The sequence below is a fragment of the Sciurus carolinensis genome, chromosome 3 (genome assembly GCF_902686445.1).
Source record: "Sciurus carolinensis chromosome 3, mSciCar1.2, whole genome shotgun sequence".
Classification (NCBI taxonomy): Eukaryota; Metazoa; Chordata; class Mammalia; order Rodentia; family Sciuridae; genus Sciurus; species Sciurus carolinensis.
Window position 1 is genome coordinate 59,432,862 of NC_062215.1, and position 19,724 is coordinate 59,452,585.

General features: G+C 44.7%; 1 pseudogene; it reads right to left on the reverse strand.

Moving 5' to 3' along the window:
• Nucleotides 1-1,110: 1,110 nt before the first annotated feature.
• LOC124979393 (myomesin-2-like) overlaps nucleotides 1,111-19,724 on the reverse strand; it is a 460,208-nt pseudogene continuing 441,594 nt past the window's right edge.

Genomic DNA, 19,724 nt, shown 5'->3' on the forward strand with positions numbered 1-19,724 from the left:
TGGGAGCACGTGAACTGAAGGTCCCTCCAGAGGGAGGAAGAGGCCAGTTGGTGCAGGGAGTTGGCAGCAACCAGTGACTCAGCCCTGGGCTCCCGAGAGTTTTTATCTGAGGACCCTGTTTATCAAGACCACCTTTGAAGCATCTGTGCTCCACGTGCTCTGGGCTCCCATCTTCCTTCTACTCAGTAAGAAAGGAATGTGAATCACGGAGATAGGGAACATCAGGTGCCTGTGAAAGCAGCGCCAGCCCCCTCCTTTCCTGGAAGCATAGCTACCAGCATCCTGCAGAACACACAGCTCCAAAGGAGGCTGAGCTGGCAGCAAGATGACCCAGAAAAAGTCATCATCTGGAGCCAGCCTCACGAGTCCCTCGGAAGCTGCTGATCCCGGGTCTAAACCAACAGACCCTCCTCTCCCCTCTTCCTAGGTTACTTCCCCTTGTCTCACACCTTCTGCAATCTGCCCTCTCCTCCCTTTCATTCCTGAGATGCTCGTGACAGCCAAGGTATTGATCAATGAGAGATATCCATTCAATACTGCAGAACTCAGGGAGACCCCGTTTCTCTGAGTGTGTGAGAACAATGTGGCAACATAGGCCAGCACTGGGGAGTGGAGACGATGTTAGATGAGCACAAAGCCTTGCCAAAAACACAGACCCAAATGGGCTGCGTGTTCTGCTTCCCTGGGGTGAAGTGAGTCTCTGATAGGCCGGCCTGGGAGACCTCACCCAGGACAGGGTCCACCCTTGGCCTGGTTCTTCCCCCAAAGCCACATCCAAGAAAAGGTGAGAAGACAAGACACTTACGTGACTGCACGAGTGGCAGAGGACAGAAGTCTGGCCACCCGGTCACCAAGCTTCCTAGGCTCTGACCTGGTCAGCAGAGCCCAGTTTTTACTCTGGAGCCCTGTCTTTCCTCCCATTTATGGCCTGAGGAGGTGCTATGTTTAGGCACATGGGACTGCCTCTCCCAAAAATAGCTGCATTATAAATCATGGCCTGGTCTCAAGATGGAAAATGTCAGGCTCCATGAGGGGATTAAATAGAAGTATACAGTGTCCATCCCATCCCAGCATGCACTCTCATCCCCAGGAAGCAGAGGGGCAATCCAGCTACTGACCAGAAAGGTGGGTAGTCACTGACTTCCCTCCTGATGGCCCGCTGCACTTGTCTGTCTCAGATATAAGTGCACAGTCCTCTTGTGCTGGGTTCCCTGGCACCTGCACCATGACCCAGGGTAAGTCTGTAAAAGCTCTACGGCTGACAAATTCTTCCACTGTCCGCTGGCACCTCACCACAGTGTTCTGTTGACCATGGACAAGGGAAGCTAGCAACCCTGGCGCACAGTGTGTGTGTGTGTGTGTGTGTGTGTGTGTGTGTGTGTGTGAGTATGTGTTTTACATAAGTGTGCATGTTTTAATTTCAGACACTACTTAGGTTTGCATCAGGTTTACCTCAGGCTGATACAGCAGGAGCTGCCTTGCCATGCCATAGAAGGGGCAGGATGTAGCATACGGATCATCACCTGCCAAGGGCTCCTGGACACAGGATGTCAACACTTGACTATGAGCGGTTCTGAGCCCAGTGAGACTGCAGCATGGCCAGGGAGGGTCACACGGTACCCACCAGCCACCTCCCAGGCACTTCCCACCTCTGCTAGATGCTCCTGCACTGGTTCTGCAGACTGCAGAAGAGAATGTCCCTCTTTGCACACTCTAGGAGGGTCACGCACAAGCCAATCCAACAAGTTCCCAAGTGAGCATGAAGTAAAGCACTTTCAGGTAAAAGGAAACAATGAATGAATGAATCACCTTCAAATAATGAGTTGGAGTTGCCAACTCATTCACTGTCTTCCATTCTCCAGAATCTTCTTCCTTAAAATCCACAAAGTAGCCAGACATAGGACTGGTGCCCACACATACTGGGGCCTTCCACAGCATGACCACTGATGTGTTCCAGATCTCACAAAATATCAGGTCATAGGCAGGACCTGCAAAGGCAAATTGAACCTGTGCTCAGTGAGCTCAGCACACCCTGACCTGAGTCCAGGGACCTTCTCAGGCAGAGGCCCCAGGACATTACCATGTCCTCATCATCAACTTCAGGCCTCATGCTTCCTGGAAGATCTGTCCTGACGCTGGGGCTAGGGAGAGCCCAGCTCTGTCCTGCAGCACCCCTTGGCCTCAGGGTGGTCATGGGTGTGTGTAATCACAGACCCACATTGCTCTCCCAGTCAGCAAGAGGCATCAGAGAGGGGAGGTGCAGAAATGGGAAGGTGTGTGCTGCAACCACTGGCATGGAAACTTCTGGCTGGTTAGCACACAGCCCCCACTCTGCTCCCTACCACACCAGGTAAGTCTAAAGCTGTCAGTTGCTCATTTCCAGCTTCAGATGAACTGTAGACAGGAAGGGGAATCTGCCCAGCGGCTCCATCTTAATTAGTTCACATTGGGTCCTGTGCATGCCACTAAGCCCGTCTACAAGGAGCACAGCCCCCACAAAGGCCCTGGAAAGAACAGGATCTTCTCCTGTGGACTTCCCTCAAGGTCTAATAGCTTCATTAGAACAAGTAGGGAAAACAGAAGGAAGAAGGAAGGAGTGAGAGAGAGAGAGAGGAAGGGGAAGGAAATGAGATGCCTGCTCTGCCTCAACTCCAGGGGGCCTGGCAATCTCCCCCATGCCTGCCCCTTTCTTCTGCCTGGCCTCCTCTCTGCTTCCAGGGAGCAGATGGCTGGAGCCACACCCTGGTCACATGGATGCTGGAATGCCGACCCCCTTCGGTGGCCTGGGTCAACCATGCCATCCCTCCCCCTGGGTTCTTCCTCCCTCTGTGCCCTCCTTGCTCCTGAGCACTCTTCCTGGACTGCAACGCCATCAGCCACAAGGCCACCCAAGGCATGGCACCGCAGGTACAGGCATCTTCTCTGCATCTGCTCACTGGGAGATGTGGGTATCCACCAGACTCACCAACCACATGCCATTCTGGAAAGCCCCTCTGGCCAGCCCAGATCTGGGTGGCATGATCAGGGACATGTCTCACCAGGTTCTGGAAGTGTCCACACCTCACACCTGAAGAGTTGGCTGTCAGATCCCGCCAGCTTGACAGCAGCGATTTTGAAATCATATACTGAGCCTTCCACCAAGCCCTCCACCTGTGTAGATTTTGCATCAGATACTATGGGAAATAAAGATGCATCCACTCCTCAGGGAAAGGAGCAGTTATGGGGTTTGTCAAATGAAGCCTGAGTGGAAGGGGTCCTGTGGGCAACTAAAGAAATCATCTAAAGAAGGCTGTCTACCATCCAGCAAGTGGCAGTCACAGGTCAAACCCATTCGTCCCCTGACACTCCCACAGGGATGACAGGACATACACTTGGGAGGCAAGGAAACAGCCTGAGAGAGTTCCCACAAAGAGAACATGCATGTGAGCAAAGGTAAGGGGCTCCTGAACCCTGTGGTCCCTGCAGACCCCAGCCCTAGTCCTGGCACTGGTGGAATGGAGCTGCAGAACCAGCGGGAAGCCCATCTCAGGCATGGCTGAGTGCTATGGGGCAGCCCAGCCACCTGGCCCCCAGCTGCCTGAATTGCGAAGCAAAGGACTGGCAGTTCCTAGGGCACTATGGGTCCAGGTCCACATGTGGCCTGCAGGACTCTGCCAGCCATGGAAACACACAGGGAAGCCTCAGCCAGGACCTGAGCCTTTGCCCAGCAGGTGGTACAACACCAGTGACATCCACCATGTGCTCTCTGGAAAACAGATGTGGCAGTTAAGCTGCCACAGAAAAGCAGTCCCATCCTCATTTAGGTTTTGTGCACCCAGAAAAGAAGAGGGTGTTTTCTCAGGAACAGGGGACCCAATAAGAACATCTAGAGGCTGTGGCTGAACACAGCAATTATAAGCAGGGTCACATCAAGCCTTGGTTTTAGCCACATATCATAACACACACGTATGACATGCTACCATAAAGGCAAAACATCTCACAGCAGAATTTTCTGTAAGAGAGAGGGTAGACTTTGCCCCCAAATCCTCATCTCCCAGCATATGTGACCCCTGTTAGATGGGTCTTTCCAAGGAGATAAGGATGGCTCCAGTCACTTGTCCCATGACCCAGGAGGAGCCACAGGCTCAGAAGGGGGAGTCCAAAGCTCAGAGGCTGCCAGGGGCTGCCTGTGGATTTGGATGTGACCCTCCCTCACTCCCTCACTCTGCACCCTGGCGTGCACTGTGCACTGTGGCAGGGGTCTGGACATGGGACTTCTTGGGAAAGGGTGTGTGTAGCCCATTCTTGTACAAGCTCTGCTCAGCACCACCTGTCCCAGGCACTGGGCTCTGCACAAATGCTGAGCACCTGAGAATGCACCTGCCTCCCAGGGGCTAGTCATCCACTGGTTGCAGATCCACTCAATTACAGCTGCTGCTCCCTCACTGCTTCTCAAAAATACATAAGTAAATAAATGTTGCCTAAGCTCTTTCCAGATTCCAAACTCCATGGACTCATGACACTCAGATTCTTTACATGGACTTCTCTTTCCTAATCAAACTACCAGAGGTTGTTGAGCTCTGGAACAGTGAACGAAGGAACCTGCCCAGAGTGCTAACATCACCCAGGACAAAACAGAAGAAAAGGGAAAACCCACCGTTAAGATCCTCTGCTGCCAGTTCTTGTGGTGAGCTTTGTGCTTGTCCATGAAATAACCCAAGATGGCTGAGCCACCGCTGAACTTGGGCACATTCCAGCCCAGGTTCATGGTGTAGCCGTCACAGTTCAGAAGTGTGATCCCATATGGATGGGACAGGATGGCTGCAGGAAAGCATAGTGTACAAGTGACCAGCCTGGGCTCCACACCCTCATCTGTGGGCATGGGGCAAGGATGGGCCTATGCAGCTCCAGCTCCCCCTCCTGCCTTTGTGCACTGGTCCTTTAAAGCTGAGTGGACATTTCTCTCCTGGATGCTGCTGCTCTTCCCAAGTGCATCTACCCGTGTTTGCATGATACAAGGCACCAACCTGTTCCAATCTGGTCTGGACAGCAGAGACCACAGAAGGTTCCCTTCACAGCCCCTTAAGGAAACTCAGAAGGAGCTTTCCCATGTGCACCTGGGAAGAGCAAATGCTGGGCGTGGCCCTAGGACCAGCATTGAGCCCAGTGCCTTTTGACTTCCTGCAGTTGTGGAGTCCTCAATCCATGAAGGTGCTCATGAGTATGCATTTCCAGTGATGGGAAAGGGGCATCTCATCCTAGGAGGTTGGCAAGAATGCGACAGCTTCCCTGACTGAGCAAACTGGAGCCTCAACACCCAGCACTGAGGGACAGTGACCAGAAATAAGCCATTCCCATTGCTAAATGAGAGCAATGGCTCGCATTCCCCAGGGATGAGGTGAGAGGGCCAGCGGGAGTGCCTGGAAGTCCCTCCTGGGCGAGCTGGGCTTAGAACCAGGACCAAAAGCAGAAGCTTGGTCGACTTCTTCCCTGGAGCCCACCTGCACACGACCAGACTTGACATCCCTTGGAAATCCCAGGAGGGAAATCTGAACTTTTGAAAATGTTTGTAAATTAAATTGAAGATGAAAAACAATAAAAAGCCAAACCTTTCAGAAGTGAAAAGAAAATACTTGACTCAAAATGTGTGACGTGTGACCTTTGTGTTTTGAATGTCACTATATGTGTCCAGCGATATCCTGTGTTTGATAGGAAAGAACTACAGTCAGCAGCAATGTCAAAATGCTGTGCTTTAGATCAGTTTTTCCTGGGTTTCCATCAAGAGCTCTCATCTGATCTAAGTCATAACATTTCTAAACATCACTATTCATGAATAAAGTCACAAAGTGACATAAACATGAAGTTTTTCGAAATGATTTGCTGAAGTCCCTGGAGTTCATAGAGCTGAAAGGCCGGTGCAGGGGTGCACAACTGTCATCTCAGAGGATCAGGAGGCTGAGGCAGGAAGATTTCAGGTTCAAATCCAGCCTCAGCAACTTAATGAGACCCTAAGCAACTACGGAAGACCCTATCGCAAAATAAAAAGTAAGAAGGGCTGGGGATGTGGCTCAGTGGTTAAGCACCCCTGGGTTCAGTTCCTGGTACCAAAAACATCAATAAAATAATGGCTGCAAGGACACTGGTGGTTCTGTTTCCACACACTTTGAAGAGAAATTCCTGTCCCCCACCTGCCTTTAGTGTGAGAGCAGGTGAGGGAGTCCAGCCCAGCTGCAGCACATCTCCATTTCCACTGAGGTTTGACTGGCACACTCTTGCTTCCCACACTGGCCTCCCACACATGCAGCCAGCTGACCAGAGGCCTCAGCAGAACGCATGTGCCCCACTGGCCAACCTCCACCCCTTTCCTCCAGTCACTCTGAAGTGGCATCCCTAAGTACTTGGTCACGGAGACCTCATGGCACCCTGGAGGTCCACATGCAATTTACTCACTGAGGGCTGCCTGGACCTTGATGACCTCGGACTCCTGGGAGTTCTCCCTCATGTCCACTGCATTGACAGCTGTGATGCAGAAGAGGTACTGCTCGCCCATGGTCAGGTTGTGCACTACGAACCTGAGGAAAGGATACCGGTCATGGCGCGGCTCGTGGAGGTGCTGCTCCATGGCAAGATCATTTTCAGCTCTTCCTACAAAGCTCCCTCGGAGGAAGACATGATCCACTTTCCTACACCGTGCTCGGGCACCAAACCAGCCTCACTCTCAGTTCTGGTCACTGATTCAACACAAGGCAAAACAACATCCAGACACACGGGATGGGCCACACTCGGGTCAAAGTCACTTATTCTGAGACTCTGCCTTTACTTCTGCATTGTCTGGGTCTTGTCCAGATCAAAGGCCTTTTTGAAAATAATATCCAACTCCTGGCATTCAGAAATCACATGCTTCTAGAACTGAAAGAGAAGCAACTACACTGCAGGCAGGAGAGGCTGGACACAGCCTTGACCCTGGGCAGACAGTGCGTCCTCAAGCAGACCCTGCACACAAGTCTCTGTGCTCCCATCTGTAGAGCCTGAGTGATGAGACCTGCTCCCAGCGGTGTTGAGAGTTTCAGAGAGTGAATGGCAAGCGAGCACGCAGCCGACCACCCTGTGCTAGGTGAGTGCCCAGAGAACCCTGGCAATTGCTAGTCAGCTTGTGTAGTGGATGCCAACTTGCTAGACCTGCAGGAGAACACTAGTGACGCTCCTGCTCCCCTGGGCCTTTCTCCATTTGTGGCTGAGGACTGTGGCTAGCCCGCTCTGTTCTCCTCTGTTTCCTCCCTCCTGTGCTACTCATGGCTTTGTACAGTGGACTTTTAAAAAGATTTTATAATGAAAACTGCCACCCCATCGTTACTACCCACCCCAGGTCTGCCCATATCTCCCCACGCAGGTGCCCACCAACCTCAGGCCCCTGCACTCGGCAAGACTCGAGTGGATGGGTTCCAGGAGTGAAGGTGCCATCTTCTGCCCTGCACTGCCCACCACAGACAGGCATGGGCTCCCGTTCATTCCTCAGGGCTGAGGGCAGCACTCTCCATTGTGTGAACAAAGCAGGGCTGCCTGAGGTGTGCATGCACAGAAGTCACAGCAGAGCCAGAAATATGACCACTGCATGTGCACCTGTCATCGCACAGTGTGGATTCGACCCACATAACCACACTGCACCTCCTAAATGTGTACAACTAAAATAATAGTTGAAAAATAGGGGAAAAGTTCAAAATATCAGTGTGGAAAAGTAAAGCTATTTGCACATCAGTTACCATCTTGACCCTCCTACTTAGAGCAAAGTCCTACAGGCCAGTAACAAAGAAGGGTACAGAATGGGACTGTCTGATGGACAGATATCACTCAGTGGAGACCTGCTGGAGTAGTGGTCAGCTCACCTGTGTGGGAAGTGCTTCAAAGCTACCAGCCCCTGTCCATATCTAGGCTAACAGACCATGTCTAAGGTATGGCCCAGCAGGGCCCCCGTGGCCTGTCCTGTTCTGGGAGCTGGAGCTGTATGCTCTGTCTCACCCTGTGAGGCAGCGTGTTGCTTGGGGGCAGCAGGTGAGGGCACCTGTTGTATCCGATGGGCTTGTGGTTGCACAGCTCCCACAGGTTAGTCCCTGCCACACAGTAGTCCACGTAGTAGCCCAGCAGGAACTCCTCGTGCTTCAGCCTGTCCCACTGCACTACAACAGATGTCTTCCTGTTCCAGGAAACAAAGACCCGGCCAGAGGCACAAGAGATGGCTGCAGGGGAGACAGAGGGTGGGAACATGGGTCAGAGCTGGGAACAGCAGCAGAGAGCTGTGCTTCTCCACTGGGTTTGGAAACAGGAGAGGGCTGTGGATGAGATGTGGACAAGGAGCAAGGGAGCCAGGGTTACAGGGCTCCCCACCCCTTCCCACATCCCACATGACCCCCCAGGAAAGGAACTGCCATCACAAGTGTACAGAAAGATCTGGTGCAGGCAAGATTCGCCTGCCTGGGCAAGGCCTACTTTCCAAATGCAAGTTACACATGTGGAATGTGGAGTGGGAATCCTGAAGGGGACCCAGAATCAGATCATGAAATGACCCTCTGCTCGGGACGGGGAGGAGGCACTGGCTAGCTAGAGTGGGAATCCTGAATCAACACTCTCCTGGGAGGCCCAGGGGTCGGAAGGCTTCCTGCAACCTGTTGGGCTTCAGAGTGGACAAGTCAGACGTCCGAGGTTCTTATTTAAAAGCTTCTGAGAGGGCCTTCCAGCCACACACACAAGAGGTTGGACCACACTCAGGGCTGGACCCTGGACTGAACCCATTGCCAATCCCTCTGTTGATTTCATGAAAACAAGAGGAAATCCATAGGACTGCTGAGAAGTGACCAGACCCTGGTGAGAAGACCTCCTCGCTGGTAAAATGGGACTCCACGCCCACCTGCACTGTTGTGCACACGACACTGGTGACTTACTCGACCCAGTAGTCCCCAAGGCCACCTTATGACCAGCTTGTGCCCTAGGCGGGCTGGTTGCCAGTCCTACTTACCAATGGCATCCTGTGCCTGGATGGGGGCGTTATTTCCAAAGGATAGCTCAGGTCACACTTATTGGCTGACAAAACGGAGAACACATATGACTTCCCATCTGCAAGGTCAAAGATGGCATATCGAGGGGACCTCACAGCCATCTGGGCATTGACACGCTGCCAGCTGCCACTCCCAACCATGGACTGCAGAGGAAAGAGTGGGATGAAACCAAAGACCCCAGGAGGGCAAGGAAGACAGCATCCACACCATGGCAGTCTGCATGAGGAAAGCAAGACACCCTGTACTCCACAGAGGACAACAGGATCCTGTGTCCTGCATGGAGGACAGCAAGTCACCCTTGTACTGCACAGAGGATGTCTGGATCCTGGGTCCTAAAATGGGGGACAGTAAGACATCCCTGTCCTGCACAGAGGACAACAGGACTGCTTTGCTGAATTATATAAAAGTGATTCCAATTTGGAGAAGTGGGTAAGAAATTGCCCAGCATTGGAAATTTTACAAATTTTTTTCTGTTAAAGTGAAGGAACTTTAGGAGCATGAAGAAATCAATACACAGGTTGTGACTTTCAGAAAATGGAAAGGCCTGTAAATAATTAAAGATAAAGTAGGAGAATATCTACAGAGATCCACTGCCACTTGGTGGCTGACACTGCAGATAAAATTCTCACCATGACGCAGCTACGTAGAGAGTGATGCAAGGGCTATGTGTCCAGAGCTGAGGGAAGCCATGAGGTGTCGGTATATCACAGTGCCTGTGGCAACCTGCATGGTGCTGTGAAGATCTCTAAACGATGACATGGTCGAGTCACCTCGCTAACCACAGCACAAGATGCACACAGGTGATGTGCCACAGGAGAGTCCTGTGAGGTAGGCTGCAAATGTGACCCTCGTGTTGACCCCTATTCCATATCTTGGAATCATGGGTGAGGTGGAATTCATGCCCGGAGCTTCCCTGGTTTCCACATTTTCTCTACTGCATAGCTCATGTGTCCTTCATGATCTCTACTAAATGTTTCTCGGTTTTCCCCTCCAGGTAAGCTGCGTATCTGAAGGCAGGTTGTACAGGGGACATGGGTGCGAGTGGGCCTGCTGAAGTCTGCAGGAAGACTGGCATGTGTGGGGTTGCAGGCGCAGCTCTAGGGAGGAGATTCAGGTGTAAAGAGGAAACTGTCTCATTTTGGCAGAAGTCAGTACTGAGGATATGACCCAGGGATGCTCTACCACTCAGCTCTACCTGCAGTCCTTTTTTATTTTGAGACAGGGTCTCACTAAATTGACCAGACTGGCCTTGAACCTGCAATCTTCCTGCTTCAGCCTTTAAGTCACTGGGATTACAGGTGTGACTGATACACCTGGCAAAAAGTTATTTTTAGGAAGTTTGTGTGGAACCAGCTGCTTGAAGGAGGGTCCATAGGTGTCCAGGACTGTTCCCTTGGTGGCTCCACCTCAATGGTGGAGGGAGCCACGGAGGATGCTTGCCTGGGCATTTCCTGTGAGAGGAGGTGACACTGAGGGAGTAGCCAGTGGGGAGCTTCCCCGCCTCTGCCAGCAAGTACTGAGGCCCGATTCCCTGGACCCTCCTCCTAAAGTGTGTCCACAAGTACTACCAAGTAGTACGCAGTGCGCAGGGGAGCAGGGAGGTGAGGGAGGAGGCACCTCCGCCCAGGGACAGGCCGCAGTTGGCACACGTGCGTCTGTGGTGCCAACAACACGTACTCCTGCAGAGGAGGCCACACCACCCCGGTGATTGGGGTGGTGGTAAGTGGTAGCCGGGGTGCCAGGCAGTGATCTGAAACCTCGCTGTCTCCACTCTGCCTCCTCAAAGAGCCACGTGGTGCCGCGGGAGCAACTGGGAGCCATGCTACTCTGATCCCAATAGACAGATGTGACTCAGAAATGCATCCAGACCCACAACAAACTTAAACGCTATGGTTTTGTGGCCTTGGGAGTCGTTCCTTCTAGACACAGACAAGATTGCCACCAGATCTTGCAAACTGAAGTCTAGAATCTAAGAGATAACCAGGGTGTGCGGAAAGAGGGAGCCACAATTCTCCCGTGCAGCTGGGGCAGAGGATGACAGGATTGAACATGACTCTGCCTCTCCAGTGACCAGAACAGGCTCCTTCCCTGTCAGGGGCAAAGTGCTGAAGAGGTAGGGCCATCCCCTTACAGTGTGAAAATGCAAAGAGGCAATTTAACGCTGACCTTCCACTAGTCCTTAGAGGCAAGAATGCCAGCCGCCCAGCACCATTGCACAGGCTGCCAGGTCAAGTGCGCCTGCGCGGATTTCCTTTGCACCTGCACAGAGTCCACTTCCTGCGCTTCTTCAGAGGCGTGACGGTTGCCAGTCACTGACAGGAATTTCTCGAAGGCGGTTGACCGAAGCGCGGGAACTGGAGGATTCTAGGTATGTGTCCTGTTGTGGTGGAGGTCGTGGGGGGAAAGTCCCTGTGTTGACTCTAGTTACAAATTGCCGCGTGTTCCCTGGGTGGGTCAAGAAGTGTTTTTGGAACATACATAAGGATATAAACACTCATAGGAACCTCGCCTCCTCCCCCGGAATGAGAGGCCCAAATGTGCCCTTCGGGCTTCCACCTGAGGCAATGTGCTTGGGGGACAGGACGTGTTTACAAATTGAACAAAATTTTACACTCGTGTACCACACAACCACATTACTAAGCTACTCAGGTCCGACTGGAAGTAGGAATTGGTTGATGTAGGGGTCCAGGGGAGGATTTTTCACTTTAAAAATTGGTTTATCTGGATTGTGGGTAGCCAAAGACGTAATGACCCTCGTAAGCATCCTTATGTTTAAGGTTTACGTTGCACTGGTATTTGTGTGTTGAGAAAAAATGGTATAACCTCTGTTTTGGTTCCAAAATAGAACCAGAAATATTTTCAAAAGGGCCTACTATATCTAGTTTCAAGTCAAGATAAACAGCAGAGGCAGTCCCTCATCCCATGTTTTTTAAAATGGTTTGGAAGTTAATGTTTACATGAGTCTGATTTGCATCATTTCTTAGTTGTGTTTATGTATGTATTATTGGGTAGGCAATTTGGAGCAGAAATGATCTTAATTAAGATTCTATTTTTTTCCTTTTCACACATGCAGTGAGTGAGTATTTGCTGAATTGAAATTGAAATATATTATGAGGCTTTAGGTGTTGAAATCACTACAGCCAATATGTTGTAAAAGAAAAAAAAAGGAAAAAGCCTTTATTTCACTTGTTGAAATTGTGAAAACTTAGTAGAATTTTATCATTGTATTTGTTTTGAATATTAAGTGAGAACTTAGTCTTTGGTAGTCTCAAATTAATGGCCAAAACAGGTAGTTTGTATAGTGTCATGAAGTGGGCATAGACCATGTCTCTTATGGCTGGTTCAGTACTTGTATTTCCTACCTGTGAGTTTACCAGTGCTGTAGTCCACTTCCCTCTCTATAGTTCTGATTGAGAATTCTCATGGTGCAAATAAAGGGGTTTATGTTCTCCTGCATGTATTAGGAAGCAAGTTTATAGTCACTCCAGTCATAACTTCTTTTGAACAGAGATGGAAAAATAAGTTTTCTTGTAAATAGTGTCTCAGAAGCAAAGGACTCCCTACAATGTGTACATTATCAGATTTCAGTGTAGTTTTCAAACATAATTCCTGTAGTGTGCTGGGAGTTGATTTTGTTGTTGATAACAATATGAGTTACAAGGCTCTTTCTTTGCAGGTTTGGTCAAACAGCTTCATTTTGTGACTTTAGAATGCAGTAGAAAAATTAATTGATATAGAAGAAAATGAAGAGAAATTTAAATGAAAATTCAAGTTGAAGTATAACAGGTATTGAACATCTTTATTTTTTTCTTTATTTAGTATATGCCATATAAAGCTTGTATATTTTGTAGGTGAACCATTTTGGAAGGAACTTTAAGAAAGATGAAACATTGTCTTGTTTCTCCTTTTAAGTCCAAGGAGGTAAAATAAAACTTAACCAAATTATTTAGTGGCAAAGGTGGGAGTGAAAAAACCTTAGATTCACTCTGGTGTTCTTCAGATCCTGTGTGCTTGAATTTTTATATGCTTTTTAAGATGAAATCAAATTAATAGATCTCTTTTAATTGTATTTGTGATTGATTTGTTAAAAATATTTCCAGAAATACATGTTTCCTACGAGCTATCTTTCCTGTTTTCCTAACTTATTAGGTAATATAGAGATAGGGCAAGAATGATGAGAACCAGGGGATGAATATGATACAGAATAAAGATAATAACTATTATTAATGTGAACATTTCTAGACAATTAATGAGATATTAATTCATTTAATTCTCCACCAGAACTCTTAAGATCGGTTATTCTTATTGTCCCTGTTTTTCCTGTAAGAAACCAAGACACAAAGTGGTTAAACAAAAATTCTATTAAGTGATAGAAGGAGAATGTAAAACTAGGAATCTGACTCAAGAGTTCATATCTTAATAATTACATTATTCTGCCTCTCATTTTGTGTCATATTGGCACAAAGCATTTAAGGAAATAGCCCATGTTTATACTCTGAAGTTGTAATGCAAATACATAATTTTTAGCCAGGTAGTCTGACTCAAGAGTTCACGTAACTTACTATTTTATCAGAGAGTTTGTAGAGTCAGTGCTCTCCTGTAGTGAGTGATGGCAGCTCAGATAGTGGTATACTGTTCAGATATCTAAACTAAAATTTAGGAAGCTTGGGTCCCCAGTGACTTTCTTTGAAGCCATAAACAAACATTTTAGATTTGTTTTGCTCTGAGTTTCCTTATAGGTTTAATTTCTGTACATTGTGACTTTTGGCCTGACTTGAGAGCCTAGTTGTGCCATCTGGAGTAAGTAGAGGTAGTTTTTTTCTTTCTCATTTGGATTAGATATTGTCTCTCTCTAAGGCATTTTTAAAATTACCCATAAAAATATCATTATGACACTGGGGATGCTTGTTGAAATTGCAGACTTTGGGTTGCAGACCAAATATGTTGAAATAAAATTTTCTAAGAATGGGTTTATGGTCTTAGAACTTACATGTTAAGCACAATTCTAGATTAAATCTAAGTCAAACTAAATTTGGAGAACCATGACCCTAAAAGATGTGCTGGTATTATTCAGAGAGTGGTGGGGGTTTTGAAAAGCATGGTTCAAATTTTGATTTTTCCTCACCTCTGTTGTACACCGTAGAGTCTCTACAGTTGAAACTGTAATAGGTAAGCACAAGAGAGAAATAAGAAACACAAAATGTGGGATGAGAGAAGAAATGGAAATGAATTTCAAACAGGAAGAGTTAAAGCAATGTTAAGGTAGAACAAAAAGTACTTTTTAGAGAGGTACATCGTAAGTGTCTGTTACAGGTTATGATTTATTTCTTGCTGTAGAGTAGAATACAAAAATTGGAGTAGAGTGCATTTATGTTACAAAGTATAAGATACAATATTAGAATTTTTATATTACAAGATATAAGATTCTATATTAGAATTTATTATCTTTGCCTAAAATACAAAGTGCAAGAAAGAGCTATGAAAATAGGGCAGGCTATGGGAAATTCAACAGTAAAGTGCTATTGAAGATGATTCCTTTATCTGCAAGGTTTTACACTTCCCAAGTTAAATAAATTTTAAACAGTTTTTTGAACAGTGCCATGTATTTTCCTTTTGTGTATGTTCTTATTCTTTTGAGATGGGGCTTGGGAAGATATGAATCCAAAGGTGGATGTTTTAATGGAAACAATGAACACTGGGTATGTGGAAAAAATATAAGCCAATAAATGTGTGTCTGATGCCATTTTTTGTGTATATTTTACGTTTATTGATTTGAAAACAAATTATATTAAATAGGACATATTTCCTTGAAATATTTAGTTTCTCATCCCTGGAGAAGTGAAGATTCTGTCTCTCAATCAATTCAATCAAATAATACAAGAAGGCAAAGTGGGTGGAGGTGAGTCCACTTAAAATTTGTCTGTTCTTGAATTTTCCCTGTCACTTTGCCTATCCCCCCTCCTTTACCCTTTCCTCCTGTTTTTAGACAGAATTGCATTTAGGAAATTCCTCTACTAATAACTATGATATTTGCATATAACCTAAGGACATTCTCATACTTTTAAATCATCACTAGATTATGTACAATAGCTAATACAATATAAATTCTGTGTAAATAGTTGTCATTTTATATTGTTTAAGAAAAAATGACAAGGAAAAAGTCTGTGTTTGTTCAGTACAGACACTATTTTTTTCCAAATATTTTTGACCTGTGGTTGGTTGAATGTGTCGATGTAGAAACCTATGGATACAGATGGCTGATTTTTCTGTTTTAAGCTTTATGTTTACCTTTGCCAACGAGTTTCATATGTATAATATCATGTTACTCTTTATCATCTTCCTGTTTCAACTTAAGAACTCTAGTATTTCTTGTAATATATACCTTATTGAGATCTTTAAGTTTCTTAGCAATTGCTAGTAATTTAACCTTAGCTTAAATACTTGTGAACCAGATGTTTCCATGTCCTTACAGGCATTTGGTGAAGGGAGAAAAGAATTTCTTTCTCTTAAAATTAACATGTTGTCTTTTCCTTCATATCACTGTGCTTCTGAGAACCCTGCAATTGCTTTCCTTTCTTTAGATGATTTTGACTTTGAACCTAAGTTCTAATTTCTCTCTGAGGTGTTTCTAGTCTCACTTCTCCAATAATTATGTCCAACAATTTCCAGGGACATCATGATTTTTAAATGTTAGACAGTTTCTTTCTTTCTTTTTTTTTTGTGGTGCTAGGGATTGAACCCAGGGCCTTGTGCATGTGAGGTAAGCACTCTACCAACTGAGCTATTTCCCCAGCCTTAGACATGTTCTCTTAAAGAGTATTAATCCCAACAGCTCTGGATGTTGAGGCAGGAAGATCAGCATTTCAAGGCCAGCCTCATCAATTTAGTGAGGCCCTTAGCAACTCAGGGAGACCCTGTCTCTAAATAAAATATAAAAACTGGCTTGGGATGTGGCTCAGTTAAATGCCTCTCAGTCAATTCCCAGCACACACAAAAAGGAATGTTAGAACAGTATATATTATAAAATTTACAGTATAAATTTTAGAAAATGTTAAAATAATATGTATGAGTTTTTATTTGATTTTTCATGATGTTTTATGACAGTTTAAGGAGCTTTTATTTGTTTTGCTGCTGCTGTGAACTGTGAGTGAGTGAGTATAATTGAGTAGGTTATTCAGAACGTAGAGGTTTATTTAGAATACCAGTCTTCAAAAACATGAATAATAATAAATGCTGGCAAGGATATAGGGAAAAGAGACACTTATACAGTATTGGGAGAATTGTAAATTAGTATAGATCACAATGGAAATCAGTATGGAATCTCCAGAGAAGACTGGGAATGAACTATCGTTATTACCCAACTCTAGCACTCCTCTGTATTTATCCAAAAGAACTAGATTCAGCATGGTGTAGTGATATATGCATACCCACGTTGATGGCAGTGCAAATTATGGAACTAGCCTAGGTCTCTGTCAGCAGATGAATGAATAAAAAAATGTGGGCTATGTACACAGTGGAGTTTTCCTCAGCCATAAAGAATAAAATTATATAATTTACAGGAAAATGGATGGAACTTGGGATATGAAATCCTGAACTGTGTATTGGAAAGGGAATATCCCGAGCAGCTTAAGTCAATCACAGGTCACCGCTGGATCTTGGGGTGTATGCATAGCTCATTCAAATCTAAGAATGAATAGGTTTGGTTTCCAGTAGAGGTTGTCTAAACGAAAATCTGGATCTTATTAGGGTAAATGTAAGTAGACCTCTAAATATCAAATGCCCACTACCAGTATTCAGCAAATGTTTATTGAAGCAGTATATAATGTAATTTAATTAAAATTTCTGAAGCTAAGTATGGATTAGAAGTTGCGTTTTATAGATAACCAACTTTGTAAAGAGGCTGAACAGTTTGTTCAAGGGGAAGGAAATAGGGAGAGATAGGTGAAAGGGTACAAACTTTCAGTGTTGTGGGATGAATAAGCCTAGAGATCTAATTAATGTATTGTTGGAGAACTGTAGTTAAAGTATTGTGTGTTGAAAAATTACATAGAAGAGATCTTAGGTGCTCTTCCTACATTCAAAATGGTAAGTATGGAAGGTGATGGATATGTTAATTTGCTTATCTGTACTAATTATTTCACATTTTTAATACCATAATATGTATGTCTTGTTTATACTCAAAATACATACAAGAAAAATAAATGTAAAAACCAATTTTCTTGAAGTTACAAAATATTAATATGTCAACAAACTTGGACTAGAATGCATGATTTTTTATTATAATTCAATGTTTTGTAATAAAATGTCATGTTTGTTATAATAATATACTTATTATTATAGTGCAGTAGAGTGGTCTGGGCATTTAACCACTGTAGAGAATATAGCGTATGGAAAAAATTTCAGATAGCCCACCATTGTCAATTGTATGAACTTGACATATAATCTGTTTCTAAGTAATAAAGGGCTCAGATTTTTTCTTTAGTATAAAGTTGTTTCAGAAATATAATTCCTTTTAAAAAATCTCTTCTCTATTACTGCATGTAGAACTATACGAGGTTAATGTGGGATGTTATTTAAATATCAACTTCTTTGTTAACATTTTATTTGCATTTCTAACATTGATTTTTTTCCCCTTATTTCAATGTGGGTTAGCTGTCCTCGATTCCTCTGTTACACCTGGTCCATTAAAGTCAAAGAATTTTCTTAGGAGTGATGGGAAAAATACTCTGCCTTGCGTATTTTATGAAATCGTGAGTGTTTTTCAGCATATTCTTCACAAAGTCTATACCAGCAAAACAAAAATGCAGGTTATAATTTCATTGCAATAGAAATCCCAATTGTTTAGTACTTTAAACGTTTTGTTTGCTTTTAGTTCAAATAGTAAATTTGTTCATTTGTTTAACTAACCTGGAGAACCTCCTGTGTGCCAAGCACTGCACTAGGTGCAAGGGATATAATGGGAAATATAAGTGGTAAATGGCTCCTTCTCTCAAAGAATTTGTAATCTCACATAGAAAGATGGGTACATAAATGTTACACTGTGGTATGATAGAAGTATAAGCAGGGTGCTTCACATGTAGACAAGAAGGGTGGGCCAGATCAGAGAAAGACTTTCAAAGGAAATTATCACCTACATTATCTTAGATATTTAAGAACCCATAAGAGCCAACTAAGGCCAAATATTGGTAGGGTAAGAGGTAGCGAAGATGCATTTTAAGGTGAGGGGGCAGTATATACAAAGACATGAAGCTAAGAGAAAATCAGACTTGTTCAAGGAGCTGCAAGTGTGTAGAATTACCACAGTGGGGAGTTAATAAGTGAAGAGGTTGGGGGCAGGGATTCTAAAGTTGAGTCAGGAGTGGCCTGGGATAGCAAGAGGCTTGGTGACAAAGAATGCTAGAGATCCCAAAGGAGACCTTATGAGACCTACATGTTTTATAAAAGCTCTTGACATTAATTCTGAAATTGGCCTCAATTCTGAAATCACACTTGGATTCCAATATTTAGTACATTTCACCATTTACCAGCCTTATGATATAAGTAAGTTACTCAAACTATTTGAGCTTCACGTTTTTTGCAAGTGGGGAGATGACTTCCTACTTTGAAATATTGTGGAGATAAAATGATAAATGCACAGTGCCTAACACACAGTAGGTGGTCAAGAAATAGTAATTGTCATGTTAATAATTTTAATATCTTGAATGTTTATTTTTTCCAGTTTAAGTGTTTTCTAAAGCCTTGTTATTGAAGTATAACATAGGCACAAAAGTACACAAATCATAACTCTAGTTCCATGAAGCATCAAAGTGAACACTTCCTGAGTTACGTAAAATGTTGTCATCACATCTGAAGCCCCATTGTACTGCCTCCTGCCTAAAAGTAATTTCTATCCTGACTTTTCATGGCATAAATTAATTATGTCTGCTTTTGAACGTCATATGAATAGTATGTGGTATATCTTTTTATAAATGTATGGTTATTATCACACAACACAATGTAGGATTCATCTGTTACTGCATTTATTTGGCTATGTAAATATCCCACAGTTTAGAATTTCATTTTATTGTTGATGGGTGTTTGGCTAGTTGAAGAGTTTTTGCCTTTTTGAATAATAAGCATAATGAATATAAACATTCTTGTGTATATTTCTTGTGCTTATGCATGCATTTCTGTTTGGTGTATCTGTAGACATAAAATTACCACATTATAGAGCTAAGATAGTGGTTAGTGCCAAAGAATATTCCATAGATTATATGAGATCACACACCAACAAGGAATGTAGGAGAGTCTGCATTCCTTATCAACACTTAGTATTGTCTTTTTATTGTAGCCTTCCTTGGTAAGTTTAGTTTTATCTCATTTCTCTGCCTGGCAGCCATTGTTGTTGAGCACCATTTTCATATGTTTCTTGGCCACTTAGATATCTTCTTTTGTAAAGTCTGTTTAGGTCTCTTGATAGTTTTCCTACTCAGTTATTGGTCTTTTTCTTATTGATTTGTGGGATTTTTTTTTTTTGACAAAACAGTTATAGGTACAAGTTGTTTCTTAACATTTACTGCAAATACTTTCCTATTCCATGCTTTGCTTTTTCACTTTTTTTTTTGTGGTACCAGGGATTTGAACCCAGGGCCTTGTGCTTGCGAGAGAAGCACACAACCTACTGAGCTATATCCCCAGCCCGCTTTTTCACTTTTA